Here is an 11,181-nt window from a genome sequence, read left to right on the forward strand (position 1 = left end):
TTTTCCTAAAGGAAATCTAAAGATATAATTATAAAAACAACTTCTCACAGTGAAAAATTTTGTGCTGATTTTGATGATTTGTCAGAGGAACTCAGACAGTTTAACCAAGAAGGTAGAAAATTGATTGAAGAGTCTAAGAAACACTGTGATAAACTCAGTAGCAACCTTGAAATAATTTCTAAAAAGACCAAACAGAGATGTGAAGCTCTGAACACAAGCACACTTTGTTTTTCTGAACAGTGGGCATCTTGGTTAAGTAAAAGGCAAGAGGAACTTCAGATTTACTGAAGGTAATTACTTTGTAACTGGAACCTCCCTTGGGGAGAACAGGTGATCATCAGGAAATTTTATATTCTTGGCTAAGTATTGTCTTCAAAACACATCCTAAAGTATAATGAATTACTTAAAATTGTAAGGATAACAGTTGGTATGCTTATACATGATTTTGTTTCACATATATGTTTCCTAGATCTCCAGATGATTGAACATTTCTCTGATCTGTCCTGTATCTATCTTTGGTTTTTCATTTGTTAGTTACTTTGGTTTAGAGCATGCTGTCTCTTGGTGTATAATACTTTCCACTTATAAATGATTTTTACTTTTGTCCGGGTACATTCAAACCTGTTATTGCTTTAAGTATTTAGAATATTGTTCTGATTACCCAGAATATATCTGATAGGTTTGTGGGTTTGCTTGAACTTAACATTTGCATGAGCTCTTTGTGGGTTGATTTTTCTTCTGTTCAATGAAAGGGTTTTACTACTATTCTTAGAAATTAGGTAAAATAACTTAAGTGTTTTAAGCTATATAACCTATTTTCACAAAAAGGAACTATGACTAGAGAAATAGGTAATTTCAGGTTTGGAGCAGGAAATATACCAGATGAGCTTATAGATCTTGTCATACCAGAAAGTAACGATGCTGTTAAAGATTAATGGAATTATCTCAAAAAGATTCAGGAGCCAACCTGAGACACTCCGTTATTTGGAGGTGGTACAATTTGAGCATCATGAGGAATGATTGCTACAATAGATTAAGATATATCAAATATGTTAAAATTGATAAATTCATAAAAATTTCATTAGTCTCCTTTGGCTCATGCTAGGGAAGCAGCAAATTATTTTAAGAAGTGGTAAATGAAGGGAAACAATTGAAAAGTCATCTGACTTTCCTGAAAGAACTCTGTCTTGGTTTAGCAGGGTAATGGATAAAGTGTTTCAAAGAATTCCAGCTAGTAAAATGCAGAAAAAATGATAGAATTAGGATATCACCATCTTGCAAAACGCCTAGTGAAATAATCCTTGTGGACATTAGTGAGTGTGTACACCATTTGAGCAAAAGCTGATGAGAGATCTTTATAACTAAGAAGGTGACCATACTCAAACACACTGGTTGATTTTTTTCCATGCAGCTTGTGAGATTTTAGTTTCCTGACCAGGGATTGAACCTCGGCCCTTGGCAGTGAAAGCGCAGCATCTGAACCACTGGATGACCAGGGAATCCCCCGCACTGATTAACCTTAACGTGAGAGACACAACCAGGCATTGTGTACTTCCAGTACCACCTATGGAATATTCTCGCCAAAAAGTTAAAACCTGGTCTAGATCAAGTCTTTAGATCTAACTAATTGTAGAAAATACAGAGGACAAATGAATATGTGAAAATAACAGAGATGCAATTGAACATATCTAATAATTGAGATGTTCAGTAGAGCACAAATACCTGGTTCCTTCAATGAAATTTTCTTTCAAAGCAGAAAATATGAATAACCTATATCAAAAGAGAGTTAAGACCTAGAGGGCCTTAAGCCCTGGTTTGATATCTTGTTGATATTTATGGCACTGGGGTAATTATTATTAATGGCCCTTTTTACTCTTAGAATTTCTCAGTTTTGATGAGAAATTATATAGTCACTTACTTAGACATATCAGTTCAGTTCAGTCATTCAGTCGTGTCCGACTCTTTGCAACCCCATGAATCGCAGCACGCCAGGGCTCCCTGTCCATCACAAATTCCCAGAGTCTACACAAACCCATGTCCATCGAGTCAGTGATGCCATCCAGCCATCTCATCCTCTGTCGTCCCCTTCTCCTCCTGCCCCCAATCCTTCCCAGCATTAGGGTCTTTTCCAGTGAGTCAACTCTTCACATGAGGTGGCCAACGTATTGGAGTATCAGCTTCAACATCAGTCCTTCCAATGAACACCCAGGACTGATCTCCTTTAGGATGAACTGGTTGGATCTTCTTGCAGTCCAAGGGACTCTCAAGAGTCTTCTCCAACACCACAGTTCAAAAGCATCAATTCTTCAGCACTCAGCTTTCTTCACTGTCCAACTCTCACATCCATACATGACTACTGGAAAACCCATAGCCTTGAGTAGACGGACCTTTGTTGGCAAAGTAATGTCTCTGCTTTTTAATACATACACAGACTTATAGATCTGTGCATTTTACCCATTTTGATCTAGAAAGGGCTTCAAGCAGATGCACAATGAGGTGAGTACTGAGGAAAAGCTTAGGAGAAAGATTCTGGTTTGAAAAATTGCCTGTCTCCATGAGTCAGAGACTGAAGTGACTGTTTTCTTCCAACCAGAATAAGGCCCCAAGGGAGGCAGGTTTGGGCCTAGCCCAGGTCAGAGCCCAGATGGCTTCACCCCCACCGTGGCCTAGGCCTCTGGCCCACAAGATGGGAAGGGCATGGCCATCCTGAGCCACCGTGGGGAGAGGAGGGGGATCAGGCCAGAGGACAGAGGGGAGGACCGATGGGGTCAGACATCTCGCTGGCTGGCTTCTTCCTGGGCAGGGCAGCAAGAGGACAGGCAGCAGCTGGGCCCCACCCACTGTGGTCTACGGCATGTCTCAGGAGCCTCCCATTGCAGTGCTATTTCCTGGGAGGGCTGGGTCCACATCAGATGCCCTGGTGCTGACTGGTCTCACTGGTCATCATCAGCCCGAAGAAGCAAGGCCTCTGTCGGTGGCACAGAATGTGCTTAGGTGTGTGTCTGGTGGGATGTGGGATCAGGTCAGGGTGGGCTACTTCTGGAAGGCACTGTAGGAGCTGGCAGCATTGGGCAGTTGGTGGAGGGATGCTGGGGGCCCCTGTGAAGAAGCTGGGGGAGGCTGGACATAGCTTGAGTTACAGCCTGGCCTGACCAGGCTTGAAGCCCCGGCCTCAGGAACTGCAGAAACCCACCTGGGCTCTGCTCTTAGATTCTTCCTCCCTTGAATGCCTAGTGGTCAGCGCCTAGCACCTTCCCTATCCTGTCCCAATACAAGGGAGGGATCTAGGTTGGTTCCAGATCCAAGAGCTGCTTCTGGGGCTCCATGTGCCCTTCAGGCCATCCTGCTGTGCTTACTCTGGCCCTGGTCCAAGGGTCAGCATGAGCCAATGACAGGAATCAGAGCAGGGGCCCAGGCTGGATCTCAGCAGCTGAAGGTAAAATTAGAAAGAGAGATCGGAAACATTGACTTTGGCCTGTCTGGGGTACAGCCATGATGTGCAGAGCATGCAGTGTTCAGATTTCTAAATACCTTAGAGCTCTCAAAATCCAGGATTCCCAATGCCAAGGGTGCCAGAGCTCTGAACACCACAGGGAACCTGAAACCTAGAGTTCCGAGCACCCAGAGGCCCTAAATGCCCAGAGCACCTCATGTCTAGATCTCTGGGGTTTCATAAGATATAAAGAGAAGGGGGAGGAAACTCTCCCAAGTTTGTACAGTTCAGTTCAGTCACTCAGTAGTGTCTGACTCTTTGTGACCCTGACTCTTTGCAAAGCCTGAAGCACACCAGGCCTCCCTGTCCATCACCAACTCCTGGAGCTTGCTCAAACTCATGTCCATAGAGTCAGTGATGCCATCCAGTCATCTCATCCTCTGTCGTCCCCTTCTCCTCCTACCCCCAATCCCTCCCTGCATCAGGGTCTTTTCCAAAGTCAGTTCTTCGCATCAGGTGCCCAATGTATTGGATCTTCAGCATTAGTCCTTCCAATGAATATTCAGGACTATATATAATGGAATATTTCCTTTAGGATTGACTGGTTTGATCCTCTTCCAGTCCAAGGGACTCTCTAGAGTCTTCTCCAACACCACAGTTCAAAAGCATCAATTCTTTAGCACTCAGTCCTCTCTAAGGTCCAACTCTCACATCCATACAGAGCTACTGGAAACCCATTGCTTTGACTAGACAGACCTTTGTCAGCAAAGTAATGTCTCTGTTTTGTAATATGCTGTCTGGTTTGGTCACCACTTTTCTTCCAAGGATCATGCGTTTTGTTGTTGCTGTTGTTGTTGTTTGTTTGTTTTATTTTTTTATTTTATATTTTTAAAAATTTATTTATTATTTTACTTTACAATATTGTATTGGTTTCACCATACATTGACTTGAATCCTCCATGGGTGTACATGTGTTCCCCATCCTGAACCCCCCTCCCACCTCCCTCCCCATCCCATCTCTCTGGGTCATCCCAGTGCACCAAACCTGACCACCCTGTCTCTTGCATCGAACCTGGACTGGCGATTCATTTCACATATGATAATTTACATGTTTCAATGTCATTCTCCCATATTATCCCACCCTCACCCTCTCCCACAGAGTCCAAAAGACTGTTCAATACATCTGTGTCTCTTTTGCTGTCTCGCATACAAGGTATCGTTACCATTTTCTAAATTCCATAAATATGTGTTAGTATACTGTATTGATGTTTTTCTTTCTGGCTTACTTCACTCTGTATAATAGGCTCCAGTTTCATCCACCTCATTAGAACAGATTCGAATGTATTCTTTTTAATGGCTGAGCAATATTCCATGTTGTATATGTACCACAGCTTTACTATCCATTCATCTGTTGATGGACATCTAGGTTGCTTCCATGTCCTGGCTATTATAAACAGTGCCATGATGAACATTGGGGTACACGTGTCTCTTTCAATTCTGGTTTCCTCAGTGTGTATGCCCAGCAGTGGTATTGCTGGGTCATATGACAGTTCTATTTCCAGTTTTTAAAGAAATCTCCACACTGTTCTCCATAGCGGCTGAACTAGTTTGCATTCCCACCAACAGTGTAAGAGGGTTTCCTTTTCTCCACACCCTCTCCAGCATTTATTGCTTGTAGAATTTTGGATAGCAGCCATTCTGACTGGCGTGAAGTGGTAGCTCATTGTGGTTTTGATTTACATTTCTCTGATAATGAGTAATGTTGAGCATCTTTTCATGTGTTTGTTAGCCATCTGTATGTCTTCCTTGGAAAAATGTCTGTTTAGTTTTTTGGCCCACTTTTTGATTGGGTCTTTTATTTTTCTGGAATTTAGCTTTAGGTGTTGCTTGTGTATTTTATAGATAAATGGAACAAAATACAAAGCCCAGAGATAAATCCACGAACCTATGGACACCTTGTCTTTGACAAATGAGGCAAGAATATACAATGGAGAAAAGACAATCTCTTTAACAAGTGGTGCTAGGAAAACTGGTCAACCACTTGTAAAAGAATGAAACTAGAACACTTTCTAACACCATACACAAAAATAAACTCAAAATGGATTAAAGATCTAAATGTAAGACCAGAAACTATAAACTCCTAGAGGAGAACATAGGCAAAACACTGCAACGTAAACCACAGCAGGATCCCCTGTGACTCACTCCCAGAATATTGGATGGGGAACACATGTAAATCCATGGCTGATTCATGTCAATGTATGGCAAAAACCACTGCAATATTGTAAAGTAATTAGCCTCCAACTAATAAAAATAAATAAAAAAAAATAAAGAAAAAAAGCAAAAATAAACAAATGGGACCTAATTAAGATTAAAACCTTCTTCACAACAAAGGAAACTATAAGCAAGGTGAAAAGACAGCCTTCAGAATGGGAGAAAATAATAGCAAATGAAGCAAAGGGCAAAGAATTAATCTAAAAAATATACAAGTTTTTTTTTTTTTTAATTTGATGGTTGCAGTCACCATCAGCAGTGATTTCAGAGCCCAAGAAAATAAAGTCCGGCACTGTTTCCATCATTTTCCCATCTATTTGCCTGAAGTGATGGGACCAGATGCCATGATCTTAGTTTTCTGAATGTTGAGTTTTAAGCCAAAATTTTCAATCTCCTCTTTCACCTTCATCAAAAGCCTCTTTAGTTCCTCTTCACTTTCTGCCATGCCATGGTGTCATCTGCATATCTGAGGTTATTGATATTTCTCCCAGCAATCTTGATTCCAGCTTATGCCTCATCCAGCTTGGCATTTTGAATGATGTACTCTGGGTATAAGTTAAATTCGCAGGGTGACAATATACAGCCTTAACATACTCCTTTCCCTATTTGGAACCAGTGCATCACCCCATGTCTGGTTTTAACTGTTGTTTCTTGACCTGCATACAGATTTCTCAGGAGGGCATGTAAGATGGTCTAGTATTCCCATCTCTTCAATGATTTTCCACAGTTTGTTTTGATCCATACAATCAAAGACTTTAGTGTAGTCAATGAAGCAGAAATAGATGCTTTTCTGGAATTATTACTTTTTCTGTGATCCAGCAGATGTTGAAAGTCTGATCTATGGTTCCTCTGCCTTTTCTAAATCCAGCTTCAACATGTGGATGTGTAGAGACCATTTAATGGATCTACCTGAGGGACATCTCCCAGGTCTGCTCCTTCTCTGCCTGTATAATATTTTCCTAAAGCAAGAGTTTATGAGTGATACTATGTGGTTTGTGCCCCTGGATATACCAATCATTTATGAATTCCATGACTATAAATAGTTGGAAGTAAACTGGTCTCCATATTCTCAACATCCTTCATGTATTTCCCTAAAGTTGATTCACCTGATTAATTTCCTGAGATTGTGGAATGTTTCTGCCTCTCCATTCCAGTCAGTACTTTCACTATTCCTTATGTTTCATTGTCTAAAAGCAAAAGTTCCTGTTATCCATTCACAGGTTACCTTGGGAATTACCATGATTAGAAAAGTAATAGAAAACTTCCAAAACCTAAAATACAAGAACACTGTGAAACATTGTATTCTTTGAAGTCTGAAATTTGTTTTTATTAATGTCTTAATAAAAACCAGTGGTATGACTTCTTATTTCCTTTTAGCTCATATATCTTTCTTTTCTCAGAAAATAAGAGATTTGCAATAGACACATATTTTAGCCAATACAGTGATGTTTTGAAATCATATATAGTAGATTGATGATGATATCTGATTAGCATCTATTTTTTTGTCATTTTGAAAAATTGAATGAAAGGTCTGTGTGTCATTACTATTCCAGCACAATTTCTGACAGAATTTCTAATCCCATTTACTTTTAATAGTCCCAAATATTCTCAGTATTTTCATCTAAAAAAGTGGGCATTTAGGAATTTATTTATGCATATTGAGTAGAGATCGAGAAGGAAATGAAACCCACTCCATTATTCTCGCCTGGAAAATCCCAAGGACAGAGCAGCGACAGTCCATGAGGTCGAAAAGAATTGGACATGACTGAGTAACACACACATTGAGTAGAGAAGGAGAAGGGTGTGTAAGTCATTCAAGCGAGCATGAGTTATTGCTGTTAAAGAGATATCTTATTTCTAATTTACCTTATTAAACAGACCTTACTAATACTAATGTCCAGGCTTCCCAGGTGGCTGGATAGTGAAGAATCTGCCTGCCAATGCAGGAGACATAACTTCGACTCGGGTCTGGAAGATGTCCTAGAAAAGGTAATGACTACCCACTCCAGTATTCTTGCCTTGGTAATCTGAAGGACAGAGGATCCTGGTGGGCTACAGTCCATGGAATTGCAAAGGGTTGGACATGACTTAGCCACTAAATTACAACAACCACAGTAAACTAATGACTACCTAGTTTGCATTTTATTTTGAATATGACTACACAGGCAATTAGTTTTCAACTCTTTGGGCAATTGGAAGCACTTTTTTTGTTAAGATGCAAGATGATTTGAGAAGGATACAGACATTAAGTTTGGTAAAAGAAAAAAAATAATTGATAATACTTTTGATGACTTCATAGGTAGAATAATAGAATGAAATGTCAATTGGGCAGACATTTGTCATGCTTCATTTTTGCATGAAAGATGTTCTGAGAGCTCATCCTGCAGTTTTAAGCCTCTGGTGGAGTCTATCATAGTTGCTCATGCTGCCATACTGGAGCTCTTTTGAAAACACATTCAGAATATAATCCATGTCTTATCAACTTTGTGCCAAGTAACCTGTATACACAATACAACACAAATACTCCATAACAGAGACAAACATATGCATAACTTATGCACTATTCACTCAATTAAAAACGATGTTTTATCATTAATACATTACTACATTCTGATGTCCTTGTTTGCTATGCTTTAGTCTCCTGGTTTATAAAACTCCTACATTGAAATGCATTTCCTAAAATTCTGTCTCTTAAGTTATCCAAGCCAGTTCAACACAATACCTATTTTATGAAGGACTTGGACATTTTTTTTTACTCTCAAACCCATTGTGATACTATTTTCCAACTTGCACAGTTATCATTTTCTTAACTAGCCTACTCTGAACACCGGATTTTCAGCCTTTTAAAGGTGAATACCACGTCTTTTTTTAACTGCTATTTGTATCTTTGTAAGATAAATTCATGTGCTAATTGAAAGCCTGGCTATTCTAGGTGTAAAAAAGGAAGATGGAATTCAATTAAGATTACACAAGGCATGCCACATATCTATGTTGTATTTTAATCTATTTAATATATTTATCTTGTTTGAATTTTTTAGATGAAAACTTAGAAAATGGTTAGATTGATAATTTTTTTTTCCTGGTAAGTAAGAGAGAATTAAGTTTAGTCTCTTTGAGCCAAAATGCATGTTCTTTCTATTTAAATAATTCTCTTTTAACTTTTTTTTTTTATTGTGATATAACCTATTAACAAGCAGTGGTCTGATAGTTTCAGGTAAATGGCGAAGAGACTCTGCCATACATATACATATATTCATTCTCCCACAAACTATCATCCCATTCAGGCTGCCACATAACATTGAGCAGAGTTCCATGTGCTATACAGCAGATCCTTGTTGGCTATCCATTTAAATATAGCAGAGTTTACACATTCATCCCAAACTCCCAAACTAACCCTTTCCCCCAAACTTCTTTCCTCTCCTGGCAACCATTAATTTTATAGCATTAACCCTTCATTAATTTAAACTTATCTTTAAAAACCAACCTTTGTAGCTACACTTTGTTTACATATCAAGAACAAACTCTAATTATTATAATGCTCAATAAGAAATCAATTTAGAGCCCAACAACCTTGGAGACTGTGTCCTTGACATCCTTATTTCTCAGTCTGTAGATTGGGGATTCAACATGGGGATGACCACCATGTAAAACGCAGATGCCACTGTGACCGTGTGCCTGGAGGTTGTGGAGCTGGGCACACAGTAGAGGAAGAGGATGATGCCGTGGAAGATGCTGATGGTGCTCAGGTGGGAGGCACAGGTGGAGAAGGCTTTGTGGCGACCACAGGCTGAACGCCTCTTGAGGATGATGACAACAATAAACACATAAGACAGGAGAATGATGAAGAGTGTGCTGACCACATTAAAAGTGGCGAAAATGAAAAGCAGCAACTGGTTGAGATAAGTATCAGAGCAAGAGAGGGAAAGCAGGGAGGATAACCCACAGAATAAGTGGTTGATTGTGTTGAAACCTTGAAATGATAATTTGGTAACAGAACATGTGAATGTCAAGGAGCAAGCTACACCCCTCCCCAAGCATAAGATCCAGCTACTAACATCACACAGAGTCTTGGGGACATGGCCACCATGTAGAGCAGAGGGTTGCAGATGGCCATGAAGCGGTCATAGGCCATCACAACTAATAAAAAGGACTCAGTCACCACAAAGGTACAAAAGAAAAAGTATTGCATTATACAACCTACAAATGAAATGGTTTTGTCTTTTACAATGAGATTCACTGTGGTCTTGGGAGCAATTATGGAGGAATAACAGAAATCCACAAAGAAGGCACATGGGAGTGTGCAGTTTGGGGTTAATTTTGATGATTACAATCATCCTAAGATTCCCTACCACAGTGACACTGTAGATGGTGAAGAATGTCACTTGAAACTCTGGGTAATCGGAGAAGCCCAGGAGAGTGAACACTGCCCCACTTTTATTTCTCTCTGATAGAATCATGGCTTCTGTTTGTCAGAATCTGAATCAGCCCTGGAAACAAACATATTAGAGAAAATGAGGATGTAAGACCCTCAGTTAATTACTCCTTTCCAAACCTGGAAGATGAAGCAAAGTGTCTAACTTTTAGAACCTCTCTCTGTGTTTCTTATGCACAATTGCTAAATGTCTAAAATTTTCAAAAGATAACCATTTAAATTTTTCTTTAAATAGCACGGCATCATTATTGAACTTTTTAGCTCTGAACTATAATTTCAGTATTTAGAGATAATATGAAGTCAAAATTCTTGGAAGTTATTTTCAGTGAAATCCTTCTATAGCACTTTTAGGTCCTCTTGAACATTATAAATTGATAAAAGATTAACCTAGCCTAGTACCATACCTGATTATTTATTTAATAATAACACTAATGTTATTTATTTCAGTTATTTATTTCAGTCCTAAAACTAGTAGCAAAAGTGAGAAAATTCTAAATAAATTACATTTTGCATCACATGTTCACAACATGACACTATGAATGAACCCTCTGACAGTTTGTACCTGTGCCTTTATTGTTAATTCCACATGATACTTTAACATTTACTTTTGTTTCTGACTCAGTAAGTCTATTGTAAAAATAAACCTTAGTTAATTTTTTCAGAGTGTTCTTCTCAACACAGTGAGCCCTAATTATCAATCCCACCTCATTGCTTGTGGAATAATAACATTGAACAAATAATAAGGATAATACAGTCTAGGTCTTTATCAAAGACATGACAAAACAGAAGCCAGAGATCCTTGACTTTCCCTGTAACATGCAAATAAGGATCAATCTACACATCTGTGGCTGGAATCTTGATCCAGACTCCCACAAATTTTCCATTTGTCTACAACAGAATCTATGTTAAACGTCTTAGTACTAAGATACTTCACTTATTCATAATCATGTCCCAACTTGTCACATACTAGTGATCTTAAATTTATGGGAAATTGCCCAATGAAAGTGTACATATCAGAGAGCTATATGAGAAGGCAGCATCAGATG

General features: G+C 39.2%; 1 pseudogene; it reads right to left on the reverse strand.

Moving 5' to 3' along the window:
* Positions 1 to 9,258: 9,258 nt before the first annotated feature.
* Positions 9,259 to 10,160, reverse strand: LOC122710056 (annotated as a pseudogene).
* Between the last annotated feature and the right edge of the window lie 1,021 nt (positions 10,161 to 11,181).

This window comes from Cervus elaphus, chromosome 16 (assembly GCF_910594005.1).
Source record: "Cervus elaphus chromosome 16, mCerEla1.1, whole genome shotgun sequence".
Classification (NCBI taxonomy): domain Eukaryota; kingdom Metazoa; phylum Chordata; class Mammalia; order Artiodactyla; family Cervidae; genus Cervus; species Cervus elaphus.